Source organism: Indicator indicator, chromosome 31, assembly GCF_027791375.1.
Source record: "Indicator indicator isolate 239-I01 chromosome 31, UM_Iind_1.1, whole genome shotgun sequence".
Taxonomy (NCBI): Eukaryota; Metazoa; Chordata; class Aves; order Piciformes; family Indicatoridae; genus Indicator; species Indicator indicator.
The window spans coordinates 5,003,939-5,016,739 of record NC_072040.1 but is presented as its reverse complement, the minus strand read 5'-3'; positions in this window follow the sequence as shown (position 1 = coordinate 5,016,739).

Here is a 12,801-nt window from a genome sequence, read left to right as displayed (position 1 = left end):
CCCTGTGCCATGTACTGGAGACTGATACTTGCACTGAAAATTCAACTCAGAACTCTGCTATAAAGAGACACAGAGCAAGTAGCTGGTTTCAGTAAGAAAAGGGGAGGAGGGGAAAAAAATCCAAACTGAAAACCATCCAGCACCTGGCTGCAGCAAAATAATGATTTTTGCAGCAAACGTGCGAGATTCTGTGGAATCTTGGGAAAATGCCAGCCTCTGTGACCACAGAAATGCTGAGTCCATGGGGCCCAGAGAGAAATGGCTGGAGCAGTTCACATCTCTCTGTCTTTGTTTCAAGCTTCTTGCAGTCTTGCCGAGGCATCAGATTACAGCTTTCTCACATTTTTAAGGATATCTTTGTTACCGGAAGGGCTAGAACATTCATTTTGATGGAAGTGAGCTGGATTTTGGTGGCACAATTTTCCAGCCCAGCAGCGGTGATATGACTCTGTCTATGGGCTTTGCTAGTGACAGCCAGGCACAAGATCAGGGTTTGAACTCTGTCATTGACAGCTGTCACATTGTCTGGGTGTCACATTAGGAAACAAAGTCTGCAAAGGCAATGAATGCAAATACAGGTGTTTTGCCTTAGGTTGGAAACTCAGAGTATTGTCACCTGTGAAAGTCAGGTGTGTTGGAGCTACCTCAGTTTCTCTCACAGGCTGGCACAGCACTGTACTTCCTTCTGCTTTTCCTTGCTGCTCTGAAGAAATGTGTGATGTGCTTCCTTTTCAGAAAGCTCTGCAAAGCAATAATCAACAAGCTCCATGCAACAGCACTCTGTAACTGAGCTTATAAAATTGAATGAACTGCACCTTTCCCACTTCTCTTCCCCTCTCTATCTGCAGTTGGTAGAATATTGGAAACAAGCCACAAAACCCACTTAGAACATTTTCTAAGTGTCTAAAATAATGAACAGCCAGAACAAGCTGATGTATTTAAATTCCCCAAATTGAGATGAGCTGCTGCCGAGCAGTCTATAGTAACTGCTCTCTCCATAACTATTACTAGAATGTTTTCTTTAGAATAATTTCAGTGAAAATACTTCTGAAAATCGTGAGCTGTTTGTGGACAGTTTAAAGAGCATACTTTATTCGCTAGAAAATATTCATTCATCTGTGTTTGGAATTCTTGTTGATGTACTTTTCCTCATCAGTGGCAGAAACTCTGTAATGCCACAGGCGATGATGCTTGCAGCACTGATGGAAGTACTTCTGCCCACAGCTCACAGTGCTGGACATACTCATGTTTCAGAACCAGAGCATAAACACAGCATTCATCATAACTTTCAATTTTAAAGAGTGTTTTTAATTTTCTGCCAATGACATTGGGAACTAATCAACTGCCAGTGTAACTTGGTGTGTTTTCTGCACATAGTCAGTGCTGAGCTCATGGCTTTAGGAGCAGGAGGGGGACCTTGCAGGGATTTCATTGTGGTCTGTCAACAGATACAACCACTGATCTCAGCTATGAACCCTTTTTTCCTCAGAGAGGTGCATCTTTTTCTTGGTCAAGGCATGAGGCATTTTTAGATCCCCTTACAAAATGGGTATTTCAGCAATGAACGGTCCACCCGACTGCAGTTGCTCTGTATGTGCACTGCGTGCATACTGTTCTGCATGAAGTCTTTAAAGTCTTGATGAAGTTGTAGCTTAGCCTTTAATAGTAAAAGTCAAACTGCTAGTGAAGTTTATTTTCCTTTTTACTAGGTTTTCTGGACTATTGTTTCGCTCAAGGAGCCATATTTGTTAATTTTGGCTCTCTGACTGTTCTTCCTTAAGGGTAAACTCTCTTTAGGCAGTTGTACGACTATGCATTAGAAGACTGCATTCATAGTTTATTCACAGCCTAGGCTCCAGCAGAATTCAACTGTGTGACTTCCTGGCTAAAGCAGGGGTGCATCCGTAATATAAATATCTTCTTGATTTTGTGGAAAACCAGGAGGTTTTATGTTTGTTCTTGTAAAAGGTTCCTGCTGGAAGCTTAACTTTAAAGTTGGCATCCAGCCTTTTCTGCTGTGAGTTGGGTAGTGATCTGATTTTGTGCTTCTGTAGACGTTTTTATATTTTCAAATTTTTAATACAACATTAGCTTTGCTTACAATCAGAATAAAAGCACATAACAAACATTGTAGTATTAGATTTTATCACCATTTATTTCTTCTTGTCTGCCCAGGGATTTCTGCATCTTCAGTAGAACTAATTTGCAGTCAGACACTGAGGTCTTCTAGAAGGCCAGCAGGCTCCACAAACTAATTTATCCAAATAACCAATCCCTCATAGGCCAACTATAGAAAGACACCAAAATGGGCTAAGCAGGCAAAGCCCCCTTTTGAAGTCTGGAATGTTTTGACTGACTTGAAACAGGCGGCAGGAATGAAGGGATAATTTTCAGTGACCCATGGGACTTTTTGCCATTTTCAAATATTAGGTAAAACAAAGAGAAATTGCTTGTTCTAATTTAGAAAGACTTAGCAATCCGGAAGGTAGCCAGACTCGGAATGGAGTACTGAAGTACAGAACTGAAGTTTACTCAATGCATTGGGGGTTTGTGTCTGGGTTTATAGGATTTGCATGCCCACACATACACATGCTGCTTTACTTACACATGGACATACCTGAGCTGGGATTTGAATTTCACTGTTACAGCACAACTTTAGTACAGAGTATGTCTATGCAACTTCAAGTGAACTACCTGAAACACTGCCCTGAAGTACATACTGTTTTTCTTGAAGCAGTCATTTGTAATTTGAAGGATGTGTTTCTGTTACTGCTTCTGAAGCTGGGATACTCAGATGCCAACTCACACCCCCCACCCCCCCATACCCCCCTCCAAGTTCTGGTGCCAGTTGAGTAAATGTGGAAATTAATGTAATTTTAAAGTGAGTTTTCTAGTCTAAGGTAGTCTTGCAGGCACAAAGTCGAGTATTTTGGTGCATACATAAAAATACATTTTTCTATGAACACTTCTAGGAAGATAAAGAGAGAGAATGTGACTCTTTAAGGAATAAAATTAGAACATTACAGATCAGGTACTTCATGTTCAAGCTGAGTCTGTGTCTTAGTATGGAGCAATCTGATGGATTTCAGCAGCTTCTTTAGATATGCACTTCTGTAAATTTTGTTTCAAATGAGACAGACTGACTTCAGTGCTCAGCTCTGTCCCCATGACATTGGCTCAGATAAGCTGGAGCTTCCTAGCAGAAAAAATGTTGTCTGCAAAGAGGAATGACTAAACCACTAGTGAAGCTTCTCTACCCATGCTGAATAGAATTATGTTTGCTTAAAACAGTATTTTGGCAGAGACTTTGATCTCTAGCACTTTTCCTTATGACGTCTTGGGTGGTTCTTGGGAGCTGCGCATTTTTAACGCTCATTGTTAAGGAAGAGTCTGAAAGCCATCACCTGTGCACTCACAGTGAGGTTAATAGGTTCAGAGGCCTGCAGAGCTTTGCTGTGGGGCTTATGTGTGTGTCCTGAGAACTTTATGGATAGTAATGTTAAGTTGGCAGGGTAAAGTTGGCGCTTAAAGCTCTATGGTGCTTGGTTTGGCTGTAGCTATTGCTGGTGCTGCTCCTACACACACAGCATTTTGCTTATTTTACAGTGTGCTGATGTTGTGGGACAGGCCTGAGCCAGCCATGGGCTGCAGGCCTTTAGCAGTTTGCAGTCAGCCCGGCCCCTGACTCAAGCTGACTCAGGTGAATCCCATCCCATAAACATCACCCTCAGTATAAAGGGGGGAGCTTGAGGATAGGGGCTCCTTGTTTTGCTTCTAAGGCTGCTGTCCTGTTTTGTGCCTGCTGTGTGTCCCCTGGGCTGAGGATAACTGTAGATGCTTGATATTGGGGTGAGTTTGGTTGTTTCATGCAATCCATTTTCATTCCAACCTGGGGTTTACTTTCCTTTTCCTGCTCCCCTTCTCTGCTCATCAAGGGTCATCAGATGATGGTGCAACTGCAGTAGGTCAGCCCTGGATACAGGCTAAATTTAGATACATGGGATATGGAATGATAAGTTTCTCCTGATTACAGATGTCTGTGAAATATTTGTGCTTACTGTTGTCCTGCAGTAACAGACAAATATTGTAGAGTGACAGAGGACTCTGAAGTACAGTTTTCAGTCATATATACTGACCTCAGATTAGTGGATTCTGGAAACATGATGTTTGAATTAATGTTATTTTGGTGTCAGTGTATGTCTGTCTGTATGGAATGTATTAGATTAAATTATGGTCCAGATTTTACTTGAGGAATATAATTTTGTTAGTAGCTAATAATATTAATGCTGTGATTTTCTCATGTTATGTTTACATATATGGCTACCCTAAAATCAAATTATATTTGCTGGGGTAAGTTTAGTCAGTAAAGAATCTGTTTACAACAGGAGAAATTAAAATCCAGAGTTGGTAGGAAAGCAATCTTCTCTATTTCTGTTTGCCTTGCTTTAGCTGTGCTGTCAAGTCCGTCCTGGAAGTCGTGGTCTGCACACAGCAGAGCCTGGCAGTGAGTTTGGGAGGCTTTGCAGGGATTTCTTATCAATCACATCAAATTTGTCATTCTGATGTTTTTGGCTTTCAAAGTCTTATGTTCTGCCACCAGCATTCACATAGGGAGTATACCAACAATGCACCTATACAAATGTGTAGTGCAGCAGATGGGGAAGAACTTCTTCCCAGCCCCTGTGTTGAACAGCTCATACCCTGAAGCACAGGATTTGATTATCTTGATTGCAATTTACAGAGCTATAAACGTTAATGATCATGAGTCAATGAATTAAATTGCTTGAAGATAAAAAGTTACTTATTATTTTCTCTGTCTTAAAAGGAGCAGGTAGGAGAGCCAATTGCTTCAAGCACACTTTCCCACTGTCCTTATGCAGTGGAGTAATTTAAAATACAATCTGTTACATTTGGGCAAAATGAGTAGGGATTAAGAAGGAGGTAGAAGTTTTTTAGCAAGCACTGTCTGGGTGCTTGTAGATTCAGGCTTTTGCTCTTGCTGAGTGTATTTAGTACTGTACATATTTTAGGGAAGAAAGCATGGTTAATTTCTTATTTTATATTTATTCTTCGTAATTGGATATATTTTTTATATTTAACTGCACTTTCAGGCCTGTAAATAATTTAGGAGATCTAAAAGTATCTCTGTATTCAGAATCAGCTAGTTAAATGTTTACATGCTTTGCTTTCACCTTCAGTTATTTGTGCATGAAAAAAGAATCTAAATTTAGGAATGGCCTGTTCCACTTCCGTTTTTTCTGCAGTTGTTTGAAGCATTAGGCTCTTCGGGATCAAGGTATATTTAGCAGCAGCCTGATGGATACATCAGACTTGTGTCTTTTGCAACAATATTTCAGAAAGGGAGAAGGCATAAGTTTTATGTTTTATTTTTCTTTGGGCTTAGTAAGGCATAGTAAAAGCTAAGTGGCACACCGAGCATGTTTTTATAGTGCAGACACTGCATAAATCCTCTGCTGGGTCCCTGGAAGGGCTGCACACTGCCATTATGCTTTCTATAAACAGAAGATGAGTGAGCTGCCAAATCCTTCCAGCACTGGCCGTGAGCACTCTCTGGTCTTAGCTTGTCTTGTTTGTTGTTGCTCAAAGGCTGTCTTGTTTGCCAGTACTGCATCCACTTTGGATCACCGGGAGCAAAGAGCATCTTGCGCTTCTTGGTAGCTGGACTCTTCATCTTCTCGGTTTCTTCTCCATCTGCCATTTTAAATGAAATAATTGCCTGCAATGAATAGAATTAATTTAACAGTGTTTTAATCTGACTGAGGAGAGTTAAAAGTGATACTGAGTCAGAAGAAAACGCTTTTGAGGTTGGAGAGGAAGATGGGAACCTCATATGACAGCTGGAAGAACACTCAGATCTGGAATGACAGAGAAGAGCAGGAGGTACGTAAGTGTCACTGGGCCAGACAGCAGAACTTGCGCTGTATCTCACAGCGACCAGCAGCAGACATTTAAAGAGTAGGAGATAGAGAGCAAGTGCTGCTTTTGGTGGGGTGGAAAAAAACCATCATGACCGTTGTTTAATGCTGTCCTCTGTAATCTTGCTTTTGTTTGGATGTGTTTATGCTTTGAGCCTCTGTAGTGATAACAATTATTGCTAGTTAATTATGTGGCTTCTAATAGCTTTTTGGTTGTTGTTGTTAATAACTACAGCAAAACCATGAGGATGTTACATTTTCTTGACATGAGAAATAAAGAATTTTGGAATTCCACAGTAAGGTTGTGAAAAGTGCCCACTTACTCTCTTCCGTCCTTTGAACAGTAATTCATGGCAGACCCTCTATTTCACTTGAGACAAATTGCTTTAGAGGTTTTGTGAGAGCTTTTGAGAAATAAAAATATACTCTATATTAACCAAGTCACTCTTACGCAAATAATCATTAACTCCTTACGGAAATGCTAGTGATTTTGAAGTTATGACTTCTCTTTACAAGCTATGATTTGTCTTCCCCATTACATCATTCTTGTGTGCTTACCAGTTCTCTTGCTTATTTTAGCAGCTGATTTGGTTGTGCTTCCATTGTTGTAGAGGTCTTGAGCAAAATATTGGGCCTGGGTGTTTTGTGCCTCTTTGTTTTGTTATCCTCCTCCAAAGTTTCTTTTGCTAATGCTTTCATTAAGAGCTGTCAAAGTCTTTTCTTGTATGGTCAGCATCATGCCAATAACTCATTTAACTTTTCTGCAATGGTCTTGTCTTGGCTGAGCATTACTGTAGGCTAATGTCAGCTTTTCACACATTTTCTATTAAGTTTTTACATTAATCTAAGCCAATAGCAAATGATTCTTCAGGATTTTGGATGATTCATCCTGCATTCCCCTCTGTTTGCATTTGGAACTACAGAAAATAATTTCAGTTATTTAGTTGTAATGTATGGTGCTCTCTGTGCAGTACTCAGCATCTGCTCCAGCCAAGCCTGAGACTTGCAGCTCTGCACAAGTCAGCTAGTCATGTGCAGGTGTCTAGGACATTTAAAATTGCACTGGAGGTCTTCTCTGAGCATCAGAATTGCTTCAGGTGTCTTTTTATTAACCTTGTATCCTCCAGTGTAATTTTTTTTTTGTACTCCTGATACCTTTGCACAGTACAGAGTTACTGTTGCAGATCATTCATCTCTTACAAATGTTTGCTGTTTGTAGATACAAACCATTGGTTTAATGAGATCTATGGATTGCCTGTATTGTGCATATTGGGGAGAAATGCATGTTTTACTTACAGGTAGTAGTTATGAAGCACAAACCTTGTAACTTCCAAGGAGGGACAAAGCATGACCACCATGCCAGCTGTCAGTACTGGGGGCATGCCTGAATGCATACTTGTACCTTTTGAACCTCTTCTTATGTCTTAGGAAATGAAAAAGATGTCACAGATTTTAGAGTATAATAGGATAAACAGGAGTCCTGGTATTCAAAGCCCTCTTAATGCAGGCATTGGTTTAATTATTTTTTGGTGTTTAATTGCATGTTTCAGAAAGTCACTTCCCACGTGGTCTTACTAAAATATTAACTAGAAGCCTAGAAACCTCTTCAGCTTGACTAATGCTCTTGAAAGATTCTTGATTTGGTTCTGGTAGGCAGGCAGCTGTAGTCTTGCTCATGTCTTGGGCAGAGAGGGCAGTGGAGTCTCCTGCTCAGACAGGTGCCCTGCTCCTCCTCGCTTCTTGCTATGGATACCACTGGAAACAGCCATCTCCCCTACACTGAAAATTGAGCTGCACAGGCAGTGGGACTTTTTTCTGTCAAAGCTAAATCAAAATATTTCAACATCCCTGAAGTATTTTTAAACACCCAGAATGAATAATTTTTAAATGTTACCCTCCTCTGTGTTTTCCTGAATGTGAACTTTCCAAAACGGAATCAGTGAGAATCAGGTCACAAAACTCTCTATTTCTGTGGCCATTTTTGTGGCCATTTCCTTACAGCTCAGGTAACCACAGAAACAAAGCTGAAATGAGAGTGTACTTCCTGTCATATATATTTTATTTATTTTTTAATCAACAATTTCTTTATGAATCTCCTTTATCTGTGTGAGATTTTTCTAGTTTGGGGTGTTTTTTTTGTTCCTCAGAAGCATTCTGTGTGAGACCAGAATGACATCCAATGTTTAAAGTTTTTGTATGATGTGCCAATGCCTGAGAACAGAACTTGAGTACCCTGTGCTACCTTCTCCAGTGGAAGGCTTCACAATGTGTGCAGATGTGACTGTACAGTGCTAGGTTGAGATCAGAGTAAAGCTCTTTGTTGTTATTAGAGTTATTTGAACAGTGAGGTAGAACAGTCTGTCACCAAAAAGGACTCCCTTCTGCAGCTGAGACTTGAGGTGACAACATTTTGCTTTTTGCATGGTATGCAACATTTGATGCCTGAACTGAACAGCAGAGCTCATTACAGTGAGAAGCAGAAGCGTTAATGGTTGTGATGACTAAAAAGTAAATGAGATAAGATTTGCAGGGGAAAAAAGTCAGCATGATGGAATAAGAGGTTGGAAAAAATAAAACCAATTTTCGATGCAACCAGAACCTTTCTTGCTGAATAGCTTTGAAACAGAAACTCCTTGTGAATTTGTGTTGAATTGAGGTTAATAGTTTTGACCAAACCCACAGAATCTGGGGGTGCTGGCATCAGCTGCAAATTGGTAAGATGTGATTGCACTGCTTCATGTGAAATATTATTGTCTTGTCACTGGTAGCAAGAAGGGTCATGCTGACAACTTTGACTCTGGCCTTTTAGAGCATGTCCATTCTCCTCCATTTTACAGCTGTTAGCTGTGTCTTGATGGCATTTGATGTGTACAGGAGGAGGCTGTGGTGAGCATGTTAAAGGTGAAGAGGAAGGTGGGAATTGTATGGTGTTGTAATACATGAATGCGTTGTAAAATCTTGTGGAAGATGACTCTAAGCTCTAAGAGGCAAGCCTGAAAGAAGGAGGTGTAATTTGCTCCTTCCTTTTACCCCCAGGTGAAAGCACTCCTTCAGTCACCTGTCTTCCCTAACCTTTGACTTGTCTTTGTTTTCACATTTACTGGCATGGAACATTTTGGGGTGCCTTTTTCTTTTTTGGTTGAGGTTAATACATGAACAATGATCATACCAGCTCATACCTGAGAAATTGTTTGTGCCTCTGAGCTCTCAAGTCTTGTGTATGACCTGCCATAAAATTAAAAATGCATGTTAACCCTTTTCACAGGATGGCTTTGAGAAGTATCAATTATCTCCTAGCTTTTGCTGATGAGCACTGTGACTATTTGCTTGCTTCACACTGCTGTTTAGGTCATCTTGAGTCCTTGAGCATTGGTACACTTTTGGCTGTCTTCCCACTCGCTGTCAACTTGTTCTAATAATAATCTGTTGATCTCAGCTGGTTTTGTCAGTGTTCTTCTGGGGCTGGGTTTGTTGTGTTTTTTCCTGCAGTCATCTTAGTCAGCCACTGATGTTCTGTGTCACTCTAGTTTCTTGTTGTCGGTGGTGAAGTAGGAAAACATTGCTGGGGGTTGGAACCAGATCTATAAGGTCTCATCCAACCTAAACTCTTTCATTCTATGATTATTTTTTCAAAGCATGTACAGGGCATTCCATGTCAGAGGCAGCTGCCAGAAATAGTTGTCCTTCTTGGTCTGCTGAGCAGTTGTGGACAGTGTGTCAGATGAACTCACTGGGAGACTGTGTGGTTGTTGCTGTTACCTGGAGAGGATTTAAAACTTGTGCCAAGCTTTTGAATACAGACGACAGTGCTTGCTGTAGTAATTTTCCTTTTTATGGGGTTCCTTGGCACATGTTTCATGATTAAATATGTTTAATCCCAAATCCTTGTGGGATACTACTTCAGAGGGTGTTGTTACTCTGTAAACCTTGTTTCCCCACTGAGAAACTGAGGTAGAATTGTCAGGAACAAGTGGTGCTGATCAATCTAGTGTATTTTGTACTTCAACATTTGCTTTCTGTGAGTCATTTGTAGGTACAGGAGTGACACTTGAGTGAATTAAGTGCTGAGAAATATTACACAGGACTGTAAAATAAATGTGGCTGTGATGAAGCATGCGAGGTGGTGGTAGTGGAGATGTTAGAGACTCTTGTGGGGGCTGCTAAACAAGTACCATTAAGATCACAAACAGGCCAAGTATGGGGAGTGCAGGTGCTGGACTTTATCTTCATTCAGTACAACCTTTCGATTTAATATTCACAAGTTTCAAAACTTAATGGATTCAGGACTGTTAAAAATAGTAAAAACTGAAGGACTAGGTTAACTGGCCATGACATCTGATGTGTTAATTCCAAAATCTGTTAGCCCAGTGTACCCGAACTGGTACTAAAGGTTTCATGACACTTTTTAAAGAGCGAAGACTTCAGTGAGGAAGTAACTTAATTTCTCTGCTTTAAGAGGTCCTGATGTAATGTTTAGTGGCAAGCAGGGTATTGGTGTTAAGACACTGACCTGACACTGGGATATATGAATCCTTACCACGGCTGTCCTGCAAACAGCTGGCTTGACTGTAGGGATTCCATGTGTTCTGTCTATTCTTTGTCTGCAAAAAGGGATGGTAACGATTTTTCTCACCAGGTTAGTCAAATCTGAGCTAGTTGTAGTAAACCTGTGTTATGCATAGCAGTTGTACTAAGCACTGTCTTGCAGTTCTGAGTATGACATTTGCATTTACTTTTGAAAGTCAAGTGACAGTGCCAGACATGAAAGGTGAGCTACTCTGGTTTTGCTTTCAGTAATGGAAGTGATGAAGCTCAAAATATTCCAATGAACATCTCTGAGTAAATGCTGGTAGCAATTATAGTCCAGTGGACAAATCCAAAATACACAGGGGCTGGCCCTTAAGCTCTTACAGTGATGAAGATTTGAAATCTAGATCTGGACACTGTAATCTCTCTATGTGGGAGGAGTGGCAGTTGTGTGCACAGCTACAGCCATGAGTTTTCATCCAGGAGTTTCTCCTACACTCTGCCAAAGCAGTAATTTCTCTTAAAACATGTTCTTGCATCTGGCTTTGTCCTCTGTGTGGGCATGGATGTTTTATTGTAAGACTGTTGTATGGTCTATCAGAAATTGTATGCTTTGAACAATTTAAATTCCAAGGCAATTATTTTCTGTAGCAGGCTTTGATATTTTAAAACACTGAGTACAATTTCAATGACACTGTCCAATGCTTTCACATTTTTGTTCTCATCTGATCAGAATACAGTGTGGGAATGTTTTTTTTTTTGAGAACCCAAATTGCAGAATGTGTTTAGTAGGGTTTTTTTAATATATATCATGTAGTTTAATGTAAATGAAGGAAATGTTAGGAAAAGTAAATCTTAAACTTGTTCTTTAGGTCTTTCCTAAAATAGGACAAAGTTAGTAGACTGACTTAAATATCTGCTGTTGCTTCTGTGTACAAATGATACCCTGAATGTAGGGCTGCATGATGTTGTTTTAATAGTAGCAAGGACCTATTATCTTGTAACTTGAGTTTTTTAAACAATGTAAATTTTAGAACAAATATAATTCAAAAGTAACTGCTGCATGTACTTTTTAATATTGATTTTTATATTTAGCTGAAGTTCCTCTATTAATCTTTGTTTCAAACATTAAATGCCTTGCTCATGGCAGCTGTCCATTCACTTGTACCATGACTACTGGCATGTTAAGTTCAGAGTGGAATGTCATGGAGAAAGCTGATAATATATTTAGTTCCTGTCACCAGACAGCGCAAGGCACCAGCACGTCTCGTTCTCAGAGGGGGAAGCCAGCTGCTTGCACTGCAATGTGTATCTCCAGTTAATAGAACTGGGCTTTTTTGTTTGTTTTGTTTTTAATCAGTGAAAGGCTAACTGAGGCTCTCAGCATGATTTTTACTGTGATCTTCAGTGTTATGAGTACCAAAAAAACCTTTTTATACGATGTGACAATTTTAAAATCGGTGAGAGATGTGTAGAATAATATTTTTCATTTTTTTCAGTGTTTTGATATGTGCATGCCCAAAAATAAGCTGCAGCTGGAGCAGATGCAGAAGAGCTCAGGGTTTGAATGACCAGAAGCAAACCATTTATAACATGATAGAAGCTTATTGGAGGGAGGATTTTCCCAAAAGTGTAGTGGAAGGCTTAATCCATATTTCTAGAAAATTGCAGCTGTGTATTGGCCTAGCAAATGTGAGATGTTGCAAAGAAGTTTGGCCACACATTTAGAATATTAATAGCTTCCTTATGTCAGATGTTACTCAGAAATGTGTCTAGTCATGTAGCCAGTTGTTGTGTATTGATGATTCTACCAAAAGTAATTTCTTCTACTGTATGATTTGCTTTCCCTGATAATTTCCATGCATAATGTCAGTACTTCATTGACATTACAAAGCCCATTAAAAAAAACCCAAAAACTAAATTGATCCGATCAGAAGAATGTGTAAATGCTCTCATGCTTTTTCAGCCAGTGCTGCTGGAATAATAGGGATGTGATTTTTCTTCTCCTTAAATGTGATACTGAATCCAAATGTATGTGCCTGCTTTCCACAGAGCCAAAGTAGGATGGAAGGCCCTGGGTGGATGGAACAGCCACTGACTTCTGAGAGCCTGATAGTTTTTTTTTTTTTAATTCCTGGGGGAAGCTTTTGCTTTTGAATGACCAGTTCTATGTCATCTTATCTAACTGATAACGTGCAGTGTATGAGACCAAACTGCTTTTGTGGCAACTTCTAAAAGCTGAACTAGGCTACAAAAGTAATAACCACAAAAACTCTCTAATGCAGCTGAACACTGGGGCAAAACAAATTCAACACCTACAATGTTAAAACAATGCTTT